This window comes from Mobula birostris, chromosome 9 (assembly GCF_030028105.1).
Source record: "Mobula birostris isolate sMobBir1 chromosome 9, sMobBir1.hap1, whole genome shotgun sequence".
Classification (NCBI taxonomy): Eukaryota; Metazoa; Chordata; class Chondrichthyes; order Myliobatiformes; family Myliobatidae; genus Mobula; species Mobula birostris.
The window spans coordinates 48504585-48520851 of record NC_092378.1 but is presented as its reverse complement, the minus strand read 5'-3'; the positions used below and the strand labels follow the sequence as shown (position 1 = coordinate 48520851).

The 16267-nt window shown below is 40.5% G+C and overlaps 1 protein-coding gene across 1 annotated transcript in view; it reads left to right on the top strand.

Annotated features, from left to right (window-relative positions):
• LOC140202405 (uncharacterized) overlaps positions 1–16267 on the top strand; it is a 270611-nt gene that overhangs the window by 117615 nt on the left and 136729 nt on the right. The window lies entirely within an intron of this gene.

Genomic DNA, 16267 nt, shown 5'->3' with positions numbered 1-16267 from the left:
AGGGTGTTCATTAGTGTCAATGAGTGAGAGAAAAAGCTATTACCCAGTTTGGCACTCCTAGTCCTGATGCTCCAGTACTACCATCTGGATGGTTGTGGGTCAAAGAGATTGTTGGATGGGTGGTAGGGAACCTCAACAATGCTTCAGGCACTTCATATACAACATCCCTGGTAAATATCACAAATGGGGAGGGAGACCCAGGTGATCTTGTTTCTTTTTACTATCCTCTGTAGGGTCTTGTGGTCTGATGCCTTGCAGCTTTCATACCACATAATGATGCAGTCAGACAGGACACTCTCAATGGTCCTCATGTAGAAAGTTGCTAGAATGGGGGCACAGAACCTTTCATGCCTCAATCTGCTGTGTCTTCTTGACGAAGGAAGAGATGTTGTCAGTCCAGGTTAGATAGTCCGTTATATGCACACCAAGGAACTTTTTCCCTCTTCACGCTGTCCATGGCAGAGGCACTGATGTTCAATGGAGAGTGGTCGATCTGAGCCTTCCTGATGTACACAATCATCATCTTTGTCTTTCAAAACCCGGACTCCAGCAACGACCATGGACACCTTCAAAGTGATTGCGCAACCACCAACTGCGACTCCAGCCTTGAACTCCAGGCCGGGTCTTTTTGGACTGCTGCTGTGACTCTCGTCTCCCCTTCCCCCACCACCACTCTGCAACCCCGTCTCCCTCAAATCCCACTGTCAGCTTCTGGGCCCTCAGAGGATCCATCTTCCTCTCACCCCAACCCTCCCCTCTCCACCGACACCACCAGCCTCCGCCCCCCCGATCCCAGCACTCAAGAGTCCAGCCTTGATCTCCAGGCCGGGTCTTCGTGTGCTGCTATTGTGACTCCCGTCTCCCCTTCCCCCACCACCACTCTGCAACTGTATCCCTCACATTCCATCAGCTACTCCTGGGCCCTCGGAGGCTCCTTCTTCCTCTCACCCTAACCCTCCCCTTTCCACTGACACCACCAGCCTCCTTCCCCCTCCCCGCTCTGATCCCACTTCTCATCCGTGTCAGGTCTTTACTATCCCCTCCGACCTTCAACTCTCTGAGGCAGAACGCTCTGTCCTCAGTAAGGGCCTTACCTTTGTTCCCCTTCGTCCACACCTCAGCGAGTTCCGCGTTGGCCGTGATGCTGAACTCTTCTTCCGCTGGCTCCATCTTCGAGCCTACTTCTTCGGCAAGGACTCTCCCACCCCCACCGATGACCCCTTCTCCCGTCTTCAACCCTCCTCCTCTTCATGAACACCCTGCTCTGGTCTTCTGCCTGCTCTGGATCTCTTTATCGCTAATTGCCGACGGGACATCAACCATCTCGACTTCACCACACCTTGTTCCCATTCCATCATCACTCCTACCAAACGCTGTGCTCGCCACTCCCTCTGCACTAATCTTAACCTTACTATAAAACCCGCCGATAAGGGGGGTGCTGTTGTAGTCTGGCGTACTGACCTCTACCTTGCTGAGGCACAGCGTCAACTCACAGATACCTCCTCTTATTTATCCCTCGATCATGACCCCACTAAGGAGCACCAGGCCATTGTCTCCCACGCTATCACCAGCTTTATCTGCTCAGGGGATCTCCTATCCACTGCTACCAACCTTATAGTTCCCACACCCTGCACACCCCGTTTCTACCTCCTGCCCAAGATCCACAAACCTGTCTGTCCAGGTAGACCCATTGTCTCAGATTGCTCCTGCCCCACCAAACTCATTTCTGTATACCTCGACACTGTTTTATCCCCCCTTGTTCAATCCCTTCCTACCTATGTTCGTGACACTTCTCACGCTCTGAAATTTTTCGATGATTTTAAGTTCCCTGGCCCCCACCGCTTTGCTTTCACCATGGATGTTCAGTCCCTATATGCTTCCATCCCCCACCAGGAAGGTCTCAAAGCTCTCTGCTTCTTTTTGGATTCCAGACCTAACCAATTCCCCTCTACCACCACTTTCCTCCGTCTAGCGGAATTGGTCCTTACTCTTAATAATTTCTCCTTTGGCTCCTCCCACTTCCTTCAAACTAAAGGTGTAGCCATGGGCATCCGTATGGGTCCCAGCTATGCCTGCCTTTTTTGTTGGCTTTGTGGAACAATCCATGTTCCAAGCCTATACTGGTATCTGTCCCCCACTTTTCCTTCGCTACATCGACGACTGCATTGGCGCTGCTTCCTGCACGCATGCTGAGCTCATTGACTTTATTAACTTTGCCTCCAACTTTCACCCTGCCCTCAAGTTTACCTGGTCCATTTCCGACACCTTCCTCCCCTTTCTGGATCTTTCTGTCTCTGTCTCTGGAGACAGCTTATCTATTGATGTCTACTATAAGCCTACGGACTCTCACAGCTACCTGGACTATTCCTCTTCTCACCCTGTCTCTTGCAAAAATGCTATCCCCTTCTTACAATTCCTCCATCTCCACCGCATCTGCTCTCAGGATGAGGCTTTTCTTTCCATACGAAGGAGATGTCCTCCTTTTTTAAAGAAATGTGCTTCCCTTCCTCCAACATCGACTCTGCTCTCAAACGCATCTCTCCCATTTCATGCACATCTGCTCTCACCCCATCCTCCCGCCACCCCATTAGAAATAGGGTTCCCCTTGTCGTCACTTACCATCCCACCAGCCTCCGGGTCCAACATATAATTCTCCATAACTTCCGCCACCTCCCACGGGATCCCACCACTAAGCACATCTTTGCCTCCAACTCCCTCCCCCCCCCCCCGCTTTCTGCAAGGATCGCTCTCTACACGACTCCCTTGTCCATTCATCCCCCTATCCCTTCCCACCAAACTCCCTCCCGGCACTTATCCTTGTAAGCGGAACAAGTGCTACACATGCCCTTACACTTCCTCTCTCACAACCATTCAGGGCCCCAGACAGTCCTTCCCGGTGAGGCAACACTTCACCTGTGAGTCGGCTGGGGTGATATACTGCATCCGGTGCTCCCGATGCGGCCTTCGAGACGCGACGCAGGCTGGGAGACCGTTTTGCTGAACACCTACGTTCTGTCCGCCAGAGAAAGCAAGATCTCCCAGTGGCCACACATTTTAATTCCATGTCCCATTCCCATTCTGATATGTCTATCCACGGCCTCCTCTACTATAAAGATGAAGCCACACTCAGGTTGGAGGAACAACACCTTATATTCCATCTGGGTAGCCTCGAACCTGATGGCATGACATTGACTTCTCTAACTTCCGTTAATGTCCCACCTCCCCTTTGTACCCCATCAGTTATTTATTTATTATATATATATAATGTGTGTGTGTGTGTATATATATATGTATATATGTGTGTATATATATATATATATATATATATATATACACACACACACACACACACACACACACACACACATATATTTTATATATGTATGTGTATATGTGTGTGTGTGTATAATTTTTTTCTCTCTTTTTCTCCCTGTGTCCCTCTGGGATTGTCCCTTGCTCATCCTCTGGGATTTCCCCCCTCCCTTTTTCTTTCTCCCTAGGCCTCCCGTCCCATGATCCTTTCATATCCCTTTTTCCAATCAACTTTCAGCTCTTGGCTTCATCCCTCCCCCTCCCCCTCCCACTTTCAAATCTCTTACTATCTCTTCTTTCAGTTAGTCCTGACGAAGGGTCTCGACCTGAAACGTCGACTGTACCTCTTCCTGGAGATGCTGCCTGGTCTGCTGTGTTCACCAGCAACTTTTAAGTGTATTGCGTGAAACTCCAGTATCTGCAGATTTCCTCGTGTTATCATCTTTGTCTGGTCCGCATTATGATATCTGCCTCACCTGGAAAGATCGTTTAGGCTCCCTGAATGGTGGTGAGGGTGGACGTGTAGTGGCAGGTGTAGCGTTTAACATTGTGCAAGGATAAGTACATGGAGAGGAATCAGTGGAGAGGAACAAACAGACAAGGGAGAGGGCAATCCCTGTGGATATGTGAAAGGTTTGGAATTCTGGTCTGTCTTTTAAATGTGTAGCTAAAACTGGTGAAATGTCTCATATGCATACAGTATACAGTGAACTGCCATTGAGAACTTAAGTACTTGAATAGGTACAATGCTCATTTTGGATCCATCTGATGTTTAATTTTGTAATATTCCACCTCATCTTTAAAAAATTTTTGTATCTCAAAAAAATGCTCAAATAGTCTAAATTTGGTGGGAATCATTGGTAAATAGTATTCATGCTTTGTGTAACAAAACACTTGTATTAATTCTGTTACTCAGGCTAGGAATGGCAATCTTGAGTTATGTTTTATGCAATTCTGAACTGCAGGTAAAATATCTTGTGCTATTGATATTATTGACTTGCACGGACCAAGTTATTTCCAACATATTTTCTTTTGCTAATTTAAAGTAACTGATGTAATTTTGTTGATTTCAAATATTTGTTCTGTGTCTGTTTCAATGCCATATGACCTGTTGAGTATTAACAGCATTTTCACTTTTTATTTCAGATTTTTGAAATGCAGTACTTTCTTAATTTAAATTCAGAGGCCCAAGTGTGGAGTGACAGTATAGTATAGTCTACTCTAGCGCTCTAGTAGCTTTCTAACTCACTGACATCAGATCTCTACCATGCATTTGGGCTAACACAGCCAAGTTGCAAATGAGAGAATTAACCATTACACCCTTGGACAATTTATGGTTATTGATAAAATGTAACAATTCTCAGATGGGCCATTTGGCAGGTGCAGAGCTTGTTTTGCTGCCAATTCATGTCACATGAACATCCTGGACTATGTTGAAATAGCCAATCTTGGGAGCAGCTGTGTGCACAACGTGCTAAATTAACTTCATTGTAACCTTTTGGTATTCTCTTATTCGACGTTGATATGCTCATCTCAGTAAATACACTAGTCATGCTGGTGGTTGGTAATGAAAAGTGAGTTTCTGTGTCACACTTGCATCAAGCAGTGTTGTAATTTAGCAGTTGGATACTAAAATAAACAGATTTATATGAATGGGAAAAGAATATGCAGTCTGTGTCACTGTCTATTTAATGGGGCTTAGGACTCACTGGGAAGAGAGGGTCTGTTTAAAATGAAAAATAGTGTTTTCATTAGGATAGCTGTATGGTTTTTCAAATTGCTGATAATGCTTTTAAATAATTTGAGCACATTTGCATGCACAATTATTTCTTTCCTCTAGGTTGAGAATTCCTGAACTAGCTCCATGGCCGTGGACTTCGCGTTTCATTTTCTGTGTTATTTGTTTACTTTGTATTGTTTGCATGATTTGTCCTGGGATTTTTTGTTTTGCACATTGGATGTTTAACTGTCTGTTGTGTGGGTTTTTATTAATGGGTTCTATTGTGTCTAATTGTTTTGAGGTTGCGGAATGAAGATGATTCTCAAGGTTGTTTATGGCATACATCAGTGATTCCCAACAGTGGTGGTTACGTTTCCTGTGAGGGTGTTAGGGGAAATGAAGTCGTTGAGGGTGGTAAGCGTATAACTTGCGGCATGAGACCTGACTGACTGTTAGTAGAGCAGGCACTTCAAAAAAAAGAGGATGGGGCACTGAAACACAGGACAAACCACAGCTCTGCAGGTGCTGAACACTTATCACAACACGTCTGAAACTTTGCAATCTCATCCGACTTTACTAACTAGACAGACATTATTGGGGATGCGTAAATTAACAACCAGGATGTCTGACAGCTCCTCTTGATTCACGGCATGGAACAAATTTATGCAATTTAACAGCTGATAAGTCAAGTACACCCTCTCAGCTTTCTCTACAGATCTAGGGGAAACAGATAATGCAACGATACAGTGCTGGCCGGAACCAAACAGTGAAATAGAGCCAATTAGTGAACCTGCCAACCTGGAGGATTCCTCTTGATATTCAAAGTGACTTCTGCTTCATGTGCAGTCAAGAACCATCTTTGGGGATTATGAGACTTTACTACGTGTTTGGTCAATTGCATTAACTGGTAAAGTACAAAGGTAGCTTGCGGAATACCAGCTTCATCTGGACTAACATTCGGATTCCAATCTGAATCCTTGTCAATGTAATTTTCGCTGTTGTATCATCTTCATCATGATGGAAATATTTGAAGAGCATTGCACACTCAAGTCATTTGCCATGAAGGCTAAAAATGACCTTGATAGGACTCCCATTACTTCTTATAACATTTCCAAAATGATAGCAAAGTGGAAAATCTCATGCAATTGGTGGAAGATTATGAGTGCCAGCTGTATCAGAAGTGCTCATCACTGTTCACAAAATGAATACTAGTCTTTTAAAATCAGTTCTTTTGAGTAATAATTCTGTAGCTTGTTGTATTGATGAAATGAATGAAGACATTGAGTATCAACTAGGCACAGAGGTACAAAAAAAAACAGAATTTGGGATACAACTGGTTGAGTCAACTGTGCGAGACAACGAGGCATTGCTACTGGCATATGTGTCAAAAATGGAAAAGTTTATGAAGAGATTCACTTTTATAAAACGTTAGAAACAAGTATCAATGGATAATCAATCTATGATGAGCTCAAAATTGAGGATAAAAGTATTCAGATTAGGAACATGATTTCTTGTGCAACAGATGGAACATCATATATGACAGATCACCATGCTGGTTTAGTAGCATTTATGAGAAAAGAAATTCCAAGTCTGTTTGCAATCCATTACGTAATTCATCATCAACATCTCGCAGCCAAAAACCTTAGCGATTTTTTTCCCAAGCCTGACTCTTGTAGTTTCTGCTATCAACTAAATTAAAGCCCATCCATTAAATAGCAGAATATTTTGCCAGTTATGCCAAGATAATGATGAAGTTTGAACGCTTGCTTCTTCACACTGAAGTGCGTTAGCTGTCAAAAGGCTGCTGCTTAAGACTTTTCTCTGATCTTTTTGACACTGTGGTTGAACTGTTGCTGAAAGTCAACAGGAGCTTGGAAAATGAGATTGAACTTGTGGGTGGAGATGTGATATACCTAGCCAATCTGTATGACTAAATGAACAATCTAAGTATGAATCTGCAGGGTGAGAATTTCAATTTAATCCAGGCAAAAAGTGCAGTGTCCACTTTTATCAGAAAATTGGAAATATATAAGTAAAACACTGGGAGAAGAATGTTCTCATAGTTTCCCTGCATTGAAAGTATGGCATATTCTTTCACAGATGGTGATTTGCAAGAGTACTGCTTACAACTGCAGTCTCTGAAGAAGGATTTTCAGAATTGTTTCGCAATTGGGATGAAGTTTTGGTGTTGGTTTGCAGTGCTGTTTTTCCTCCAAACACAGCAGTGTGCATTTCTGCCAAAAAGTTCAGCTTTTGTCTCATCTGTCTATAGAACATTGTCTGAGAAATGTTGTAGAACATCCAGGTGGTCTTTTACAAACTTGAGACATGCAGCAATGTTATTTTTGGAGAGCAGTGGTTTCCTCTGTGGTGTCCTTCTATGAACACCATTCTTGTTAAGTGTTTTTCTTATAGTGGACACATAGTCATAGTCATAGTCATGCTTTATCGATCCCGAGGGAAATTGGTTTTCGTTACAGTTGCGCCATAAATAATTAAATAGTAATAAAACCATAAATAGTTAAATAGTGATATGTAAATTATGCCAGGAAATAAGTCCAGGACCAGCCTTTTGGCTCAGGGTGTCTGACGCTCCAAGGGAGGAGTTGTAAAGTTTGATGGCCATGAGCAGAGACTTTAGCAAGTTCTAGAGATCTCTGCAGGTCTTTTGCTGTTATCCTTGGGTTCTTTTTCACCTCCTTCAGCATTACACATTGTGTTCTTGATATGATCTTTGCAGGATGCCCACTCCTAACGAGAGTAGCAACAGTACTAAATTTCTTCTATTTGTAGACTTTGTAGACAATTTAATTTACTTTGGACTGATGAACACCCAAGTCTTTAGGAATGCTTTTGTATCCTTTACCAGCTTCATGCATCTCTACAGTTCTTCTTCTAAGGTCCTCTGAAAGTTGCTTTGATTGAGGCATGGTGCATATAAACAGATCTTTCTTGAGAAGAGCAGGCTCTGTCAGTAACCTGAATTTGTGTGCCTTTTTTTAATAGGGCAGGGCACCCCTACAACCCATACCTCTACTCTCATCTCATTGATTGGAACACCTGTCCCCAAATAGCCTTTGAAGGAGGTATTACCCCACAGGTTCACATACTTTTCCCAACATGCATGTAATATTGGATCATTTTCCTCAATAAATAAATGAACAAGTATAATGTTTTTGTGTTACTTATTTAATTGGGTTCTCATTATCTAGTTGTAGGACTTGCATGAAGATCTGATCATAGTTTAGTTCATATTTGTGCAGAAATAGAGAAAATTCTACAGGATTCACAAACTTTCTAGCACCACTGTATGTCAGGATGCTGCTTTTAACTACAGGTCAGTGTATAACACCATCACTCCTACTGTTCTGATCAAAAAGTTCCAGAATCTGAGTGTCTGTACATCTCTCTGCAACTGAATCCTCGACTTCCTAACCAGAAGGTCTCAGTCTATGCAGGTTGGAAATTATATCTCCACCTCACTGATAGCACTGATATACTTCAGGGATGTATGCTAATCTGACTGCTTTATTCCCTCTACACTCATGACTGTGTGGCTGGGCTCAGCTCAAATGCCATCTATAATTTGCTGACGATGCAACCATTGTGGGCAGAATCTCAGATGGTGGCGAGAGAGTGTACCACCAGTTAGTTGAGTGGTGTAGTAGCAGCAACCTTGTACTCAACATAAGAACTGATTGTGGACTTTAGAAAAGGATAATATGAGGAACCACACACCAATCCTCAAAGAGAGATTGGAGTGGAAAGAGTGAGCAATTTCAAGTTCCTGGGTGTCAATATCTCTGAGGACCTAACCTGGACCCAGCATATCGATGCAGCTATAAAGAAGGCACAACAGGGGCTATATTTCATTAGAAGTTTAAGGGGATTTGGTATATCACTAAAAACGCTTGCAAATTTCTATAGACGTACTGTGGAGAGCATTGTAATTTGCTGCATCACTGTCTGGTATGGGAGGGCTACTGCACAAAAACGAAGTAAGCTGCAGAGAGTTGTAAAATTAGTCAGCTCCATCATGGATACTAGCCTAGGTAAAATCCAGGCCATCTTCAAGGAGTGGTGCCTCAAAAAGGTGGTGTCCTTCATTAAGGGCCCGTCACCTAAGACATATATACTTAACAGTAATTCAATCTTTTTTCTCTATTATTATGTATTTCATTATACTGTTACCACAAAGTTAACAAATTTTACGACATATGCCAGTGATATTAAACCTGAATCTGATTCTGATCTTTGCTTGTTTCAAGATCAGTATACTGTTAAGCGGCGTATGTTCACTTCAGTGCTAATGAATTTACTCTTTCAATGCACTATTGAAATCTTCCTTTTTCCACTTTATGTAATATTTTTCTATTTTTCATTAAATTTTGTTCATTACATATATGAGGACACCTCAAAGCTATCTGTATTGATGATTATCTGGGAACCTTCCCAGCACCTTGTGAAATCTTCCATTTGTGATGTCATGTCAGCGCTCAAAAAAACTTCGTACTTGAGGTTTTCAGATTTTGGAAATTTGGATAAGTGTACTGACACTATTTTTTTGAAAATTCCTAGTTCAATTCCATTGCTTCTAATTAGCTTTCTTCTATTTAGTGGGTTTATTTCACATAGTTGAATAGATACAATATCTCTCACTTTATAGATGTTTATTTGGCTAGCTTTTGCTATAAAGTGATTGATTATTAAGGATGCATGTCCTTGATGTACAAAGCAATTTGCACTGCAACAAACAATGCTTGCTGCTATGGGAATGAAGAGAGATTTTATCAATATTAGCCAGAAGCAGCAATTGCAGTCCTAAACACAATAATATCAAAGAAGATTACAAGACTCTTGTCCAATAGTAGTGATGAAATATGCTGCTGTTTACAGAAATTTGTCAAGGACCTATTGAGGCAAAAACTGCATCTTATTGACATAGCAACACACATCAAAGTTGCTGGTGAACGCAGCAAGCCAGGCAGCATCTCTAGGAAGAGGTACAGTCGACGTTACAGGCCGAGACCCTTCGTCATAATTGACTGCTATAAATAGACCTCAATTTTAGCACAACATTACACCAGAAATGCTTTGTGTTTTGAAGAGCAGGGATATTATAATGGAGGAATGAAAAATCAAGTACATAGTTAGATTAGAATTAATTGGATGTTAACCAGAGTTTGATGAGATAATGATCCAGGAAAAATTGAACCTTTATGGCAAGAAGATAAGGGAATGTGATGGATTCAACAATACTGAATTTTCCAAGAAGCATGGAGATCTATATACTAGTTCATGAAATAGCTCATGCGCTAGTTAATTTAGCTGAACCAAAGTAACTGAAGCAAATCTTCAAGGAATATGGCTATTCACCTAAACAACTGTTTAACAGAGATGAGACCCTCTTGGAGGAGGATGTCCTTGCACACGTTAATCTTATGGGATGAGAAAACTACTCCAAACTTCCAGATAAAGATTGCTTTAACAAGGATAACTAAAGATAAACCCAATCAAACACTGATCTTCTAGTTGTGACAATCTAACAAAAACTCTGGATAATGGCACTAATCTTCCATGATTATATCATGTTTTCGCTCTACCACTTACTTGATCTATATTGTGTGAAGTATAACACAACAGGGTTTTAGTTATCGTCAGCAATGTAGCTGGACATCTGGTTAACATTGAAGACATGGGTGATAACATCCAGGAAAGGTTTAAACCCCTTAATCTCATTTTATTGTTATACCCATGGACTAGGGTGACATTATTACATTCAAGATTTACTTTCTGCACTGCTTATTATATCATTTTGGAGTACAGCGATAATAACAAGTTTGATGCTTGAAAAAGTGTTACAAACCAAAAAAACTGGAACTCTTCAGTACCTCTTGGAATATACTAAACTGTCAGTATATGTAGTAAATTACGGTCAAGTGTGTACGTGTTTTTGCTTGGTTGGTTTACAAACTTGAAGTATCTCAAAAGAATCATTGTCAATTTGCCAAACAAGGCTGAGTTTGATGGAATATATCAGGATGATGCTAGGAGAGTTACTGGAGTCATGAGGTGAAGGATTTGTTGGAGTTTGCACAATAGAGTGTGCATGGAGCCAATATCACCATAACAACTTGCAATAAAGAGATTTTTTGGGAGGGGGTGTTGAGAAAGCAACGTACATCTTCAAAGTTGACAATTTCAGCTTCAGCACAGCAACAGTTTTGTAACCACATGTTGGCAAATGCTTGTTTATAAACAACTTTGAGTTGAAGAAAAGGTGAGTTGTCCAGGTGTTTGTTTATGCCTTATTGATCAATCACCCAAGAAGAAACTTTGGCTTCAACATTGCTATCTCCATCAAGTTCAGATTCACCGTCACCCCTTGCTATAGACTTGCTGTTCTAAGGACAGGCCGTCACATGAAGGTTAGTCAGAAGCCAACTATTAGTGTTAATTCAGGAGTTTGAGAGAAGATATTCTGTATAACGGAGATACATAACTTTGTTCGGGGAATAGGCATAATTAGTTTTCTTCTGAATATAGTGGTTTTCTCAGCATTGAATTTTATTGATAAAATTTTTTAAATAGCAGTTTAGTAAATATTTAGTTTCTTGGGTTTAGCTGATTTCTCATACTCTGTCAATTAGATAATACAGAATAATATGCTGGGTATCCAGTGGAAGGTAACTGCTTATTTAACTACAGTAGTTGCATGTTTCGATTTGCAGTTGAACTATTTTCATTTGATTCATGTTTCCAATCAGAACTGAAAGATTTTTCCATATTGGTATGAAATGATTGGACTGTACTTGGTACATATGAAATAACAGTTACTAAAGAAAAAATTGTGTTGTCTTTTCTCTTTGTACATTGGTTTGAATGAGTGCAATTCTTTAAAACAAAATATAGCACTAGCTGTAATGAATGATCTGTATGCCATTTGATATGTTTAGGATCTGCAGAATTCATTTGAAAAACACTATGGTTAAACTGTTAAAAAGACATCTGGAAAGAACGAAGTACAGGACAGAGAAGGCCATTTGTTTGGCGCTTCTACTTGTTGCCATTTTATCGTTTATTTGAACTCCAGTATATGATGAACCTCAAAAGGTTGATGTTTTTTAGTTTCTTCTAGCATATTTAAACAGAATTTCATTATTAATCCAGCCTGGCAGTTTAATTTTTAATAAAACTATCAGGAGAGAGATCAGAGGAAAGTAGTATTCATACTATTGTCCAGGCTAAAGATTCTCTGAAAAAAATCAGTTAACCTTTTGTTTTGCAGTTGTTGTGCATTTCCATATTTTTGGTGTTTGTTGTTCATTTTCTCTTCATTAATGTAATTGATTCCAACAAATGATGAATTGTTTCATTGAAAGTGACATTTTCTGGAAAATACGCTCAGTGGAGACTTTATTAGGTACCTCCTATACCTAGTAAAGTGGCCACTTGTACTTAAGGTCTTCTGCTGCTGTAGCCCGTCCACTTCAAGAGTTGACATGTTGTGCATTCAGAGACGTTCTTTTGCACACCATTGTTGTCGCACATGGTTATCTGAGTTACTGTCACCTTCCTGTCCGCTTGAGCCAGTCTGCTCTGACCTCTAATTGACGAGACTTTTTTGCCCACGGAACTGCCGCTCACTGGATTTTTATTTTGTTTTTCACGTCATTCTCTGTAAACTCTAGGGACTGTTGTGCGTGAAAATTCCAGAAGATCAGCAGTTTCTGAGATGGGCACCATAAATCTGGCACCAAAAATCATTTTACGGTCAAAGTCACTTAGATCACATTTCTTCCCCATTTTGATGTTTGGTCTGAAAAACAACTCTTGACCATGTCTACATGCATTTATGTGTTGAGTTGCTGCCACAAGATTGGCTGATTATATTTCTTTACATTAATGAGCAAGTTTGGAAGTGTACCTAATAAAGTGACTGTTGAGTACATTTTGAAGATTTGAGGAATTTGTTATGCATGCCTTGTAACTAGAAAACTTACCAGTTCATTAAGTTCAATTAGAACCCTCATTATCTTGGACATCCTCTCCTCATTGCTACCTTCAGGGAGGGGGTACAGGAGCCAGAAGGCCCACACTCAATGATGCGCTCAGTTTATTCCTCTCCTCCCCCCAACCATTATCAGATTCCTGAACAGTACATAATACTGTTTTATGCATTCATTTGTTTTCTATAATTTATAGATTCTTGTCTTGCACTGTAGCTACAAAACATATTTCTTGTCATGTAAGTGATATTATACTTCTAATTCTGAGTTGTGGAACTAGAACCCATGTTTTTGTTTCGCTAAAATAAAAAGGGTGGGGAGGGGTGGTGAATCTGGCAGATTAACATGTTAGTTTAGAAGAGAGTTATACATTAAGAGTTTTCTTCTCTCCAATTAATATTGACAATATTAAAATTTCAAACTTTGCCAGTTACTGACAGTTCTGCAGGAACTATAAAAGGGCCAAAACTAAATGTGTAACGTAATAGAGTAATTACATGATAGATGCAAAACAAATTTTGTGGAATCAGTAAGCAATCCACCTATTGTACATCCTATATTCAGTTCATATTTCTGTTGGGCTAGTTCTTAAATGCTGTTAATTTTAGCTATGCCTTCTACTCTGGAATTCCTATTGTAAAAAGCACTGCCTCTGAGATGCTCCTTAAACCATGCAAGTTCTTGATCATCAGTCCAAATTCTTTTTTTCCCCCCCTAGGATGTAGCCTTCATGAGATGGATTAGCAGTTATTGCCCAGCCCAAATTAGTTCATGAACTGCAATGCTAACTTTGGTGTGGATTCGGGCCAAACTACTTTAAATTAACAAGATAATTGGTGGATTTTGGTCACAGTTAATCCCACTGGTTTGTTTCTTTTTATTGCAGATAAATTTAACTTAATGTTGTGGAAATACATGTTGTGCCATCAGATTAAGACCAAGTCTCTGGATACTGGTTTGATCACTTAATTACTTCAAAACAATGATGCACACAACTGTGGTACAATAGTGAAGTGTTTTAGTAAAGCACACGTTGTTGATCATTGGTATTAATGAAGAAAGGAATACTATCCCAGATCACTCTTGAATGTAGTCATTCAAAGGATCATATAAAGAAACAACATAGTGAACTGTAGCATTTGCCAACTAGGTTCTTGTAAAATCACATGTAACACTGTCAAGAGTTTCATTGAGCTAAGGGGCACACTTGCACTCCCAGCTTTTAAAGGGATTTCAGAAAAACACAGAATAGTCAGATTTCCTGCCAGTTCAGATATATTGGTTGAAAAATATTTGGACATAATTATTTCTTCATAAATGTACTTGATCTGCTAATAGAACTACATTTTTTGTTACCTAGTGCTATCTTTTTGAGATTGAGATTGTGAGGGGCCTTGAAATTTGCTAGTATTGATTAGAGTTAAATTTGTATTGACAGTGGTTACCTTCTTTCAGATTTATTTGCCCTAGGATGAATAACTATTTTTGTAGAGATTTGCAGGAGATGCAAGGCCTCTCCAAGAACGTACTAGTGCTTTCAGGGCGTTGGTAGGAGCATGCCTGTTTATAGACACCTGTTTGGGATTTGCTTGTGTTTGGAGCAACATCTCAAGATTGTATTATTGACAGAAACACTCTGGAAATTTGCCAGTTTTTTGAGTAATTTCCAGGGGGGTGTAACATTAATTGCAGGAGTTGGAAGTGTGGCAGTAATTGCTCGAACTTCTAAGGAGTGTGCTGCTAATTGCTAGGGCACCCTGGCAGCATGCCATAAATTGCAGGGGCTCCTTGGGGCTTTGCCAGTAATTGTTAGGACTCCTCAACAGTGCACTGTTAATTGCTTGGGTTCCTTAGTCCTATATCAGTAATTGCTAGGCTTCTGCAGCAAATGTGATGGTAATTAACTCTGCTTGTTGGGGATGCTGTAGTTTTGCTGGGACTCATTGAGAATATTTTCTGGGGTTTTTAGGAGAGTGTGAGTAACCTCAGGGCTCCTTGGGCATTTCTATATCAGCTCGGACTACACAGCAGGGTCACAGTTCTTGCTGACACCCTTTAAGAGTGTGTGATTCATTTTGTTTTGGCCTCCAACATAATGTGCCCAATGTATTGCTCTAGGAGATACACAGGCATCTCTTCATAGGTGTATCAATGTTTGGTCGGCTTGAGGTACTTTGGAATTAATTGGTAGTGTTTCTACTTGTTAGGAGTTTATCATTCACTCTTGCTGTTCCTTAGGAAGGTCCTCCATTGCTGAAGCTCCTCAACAAGCCTAGTCTCCTAGCTTACTAAACAGGACCAATGCTGATCTATAGCTGAAACTTGATTCCAGCTGGTTCAGTAGTAAAGTGCTTATGGCAGCTTTTTTTAACTACCTCAAGATCCAAAAATGTAAACCATGTTAGAAATGCTTGAGTTCTGAATGGTAGATCTGTAATAGATTGAGATTTACATGTGTTCCTTGATTAAAGACTGCACACTGTTACTAATTTGATTGGTGTCTTTACTCTTGAGACTCTTATTCAGGCCTGCCAGAGGTATGTGCAATACACACAAAATGCTCGAGGAACTCAGCAAATTAGGCAGCGTCCATGGAAGGGAGTAAACAGTGGATAATTTGGGCGGAGACCTTTCATCAGGACAAATGAAGTCCTAATGACTTAATCGTTGTTCCTGATGAGGGGTCTCGGCTGAAATGTCAACTGTTTATTTCTCTATAAACGCTGCTTGACGGTGAGATCCTCTAGCATTTTGGGTGTTTTGCTCAAGATTTCCAGCTTCTGCATTCCCTCTTGTGTTCCTGCCAATGATATGCTAGATTTTAATGTTTATGCCAGTTTCTCTGAAGCGCTTTGTCATGTTTATTCGTGGCATTGTTTAAGATGTATAGTCCCAATTGGATCTAGTGTTTAAAGCTGTCTGCATTGCTCATGTCCTTGTATTGCTTCTACTTTTGTTCCTGCAAGGAGCGTGTTTTTGGTTTGTGCAGATTGTAAGAACATGATTCGTATTTCGATTCCATATGTGTTGCTGCACTTGTAGAGTCAAGTTTCAAATGAAGTGACAAAGCAATATCATAGCTGTTTCTCCATCTAAATGTTTAGGATTCAGTGGGACTGTTTAAAGTATGACCAAAGGAGCTTCTCTGTTGTTCTCATGAGAAATTAATTTTCAATTAATGCTACCTGACTGGATTAAACGTTTGTTAGTCTTATTGATGTGTATA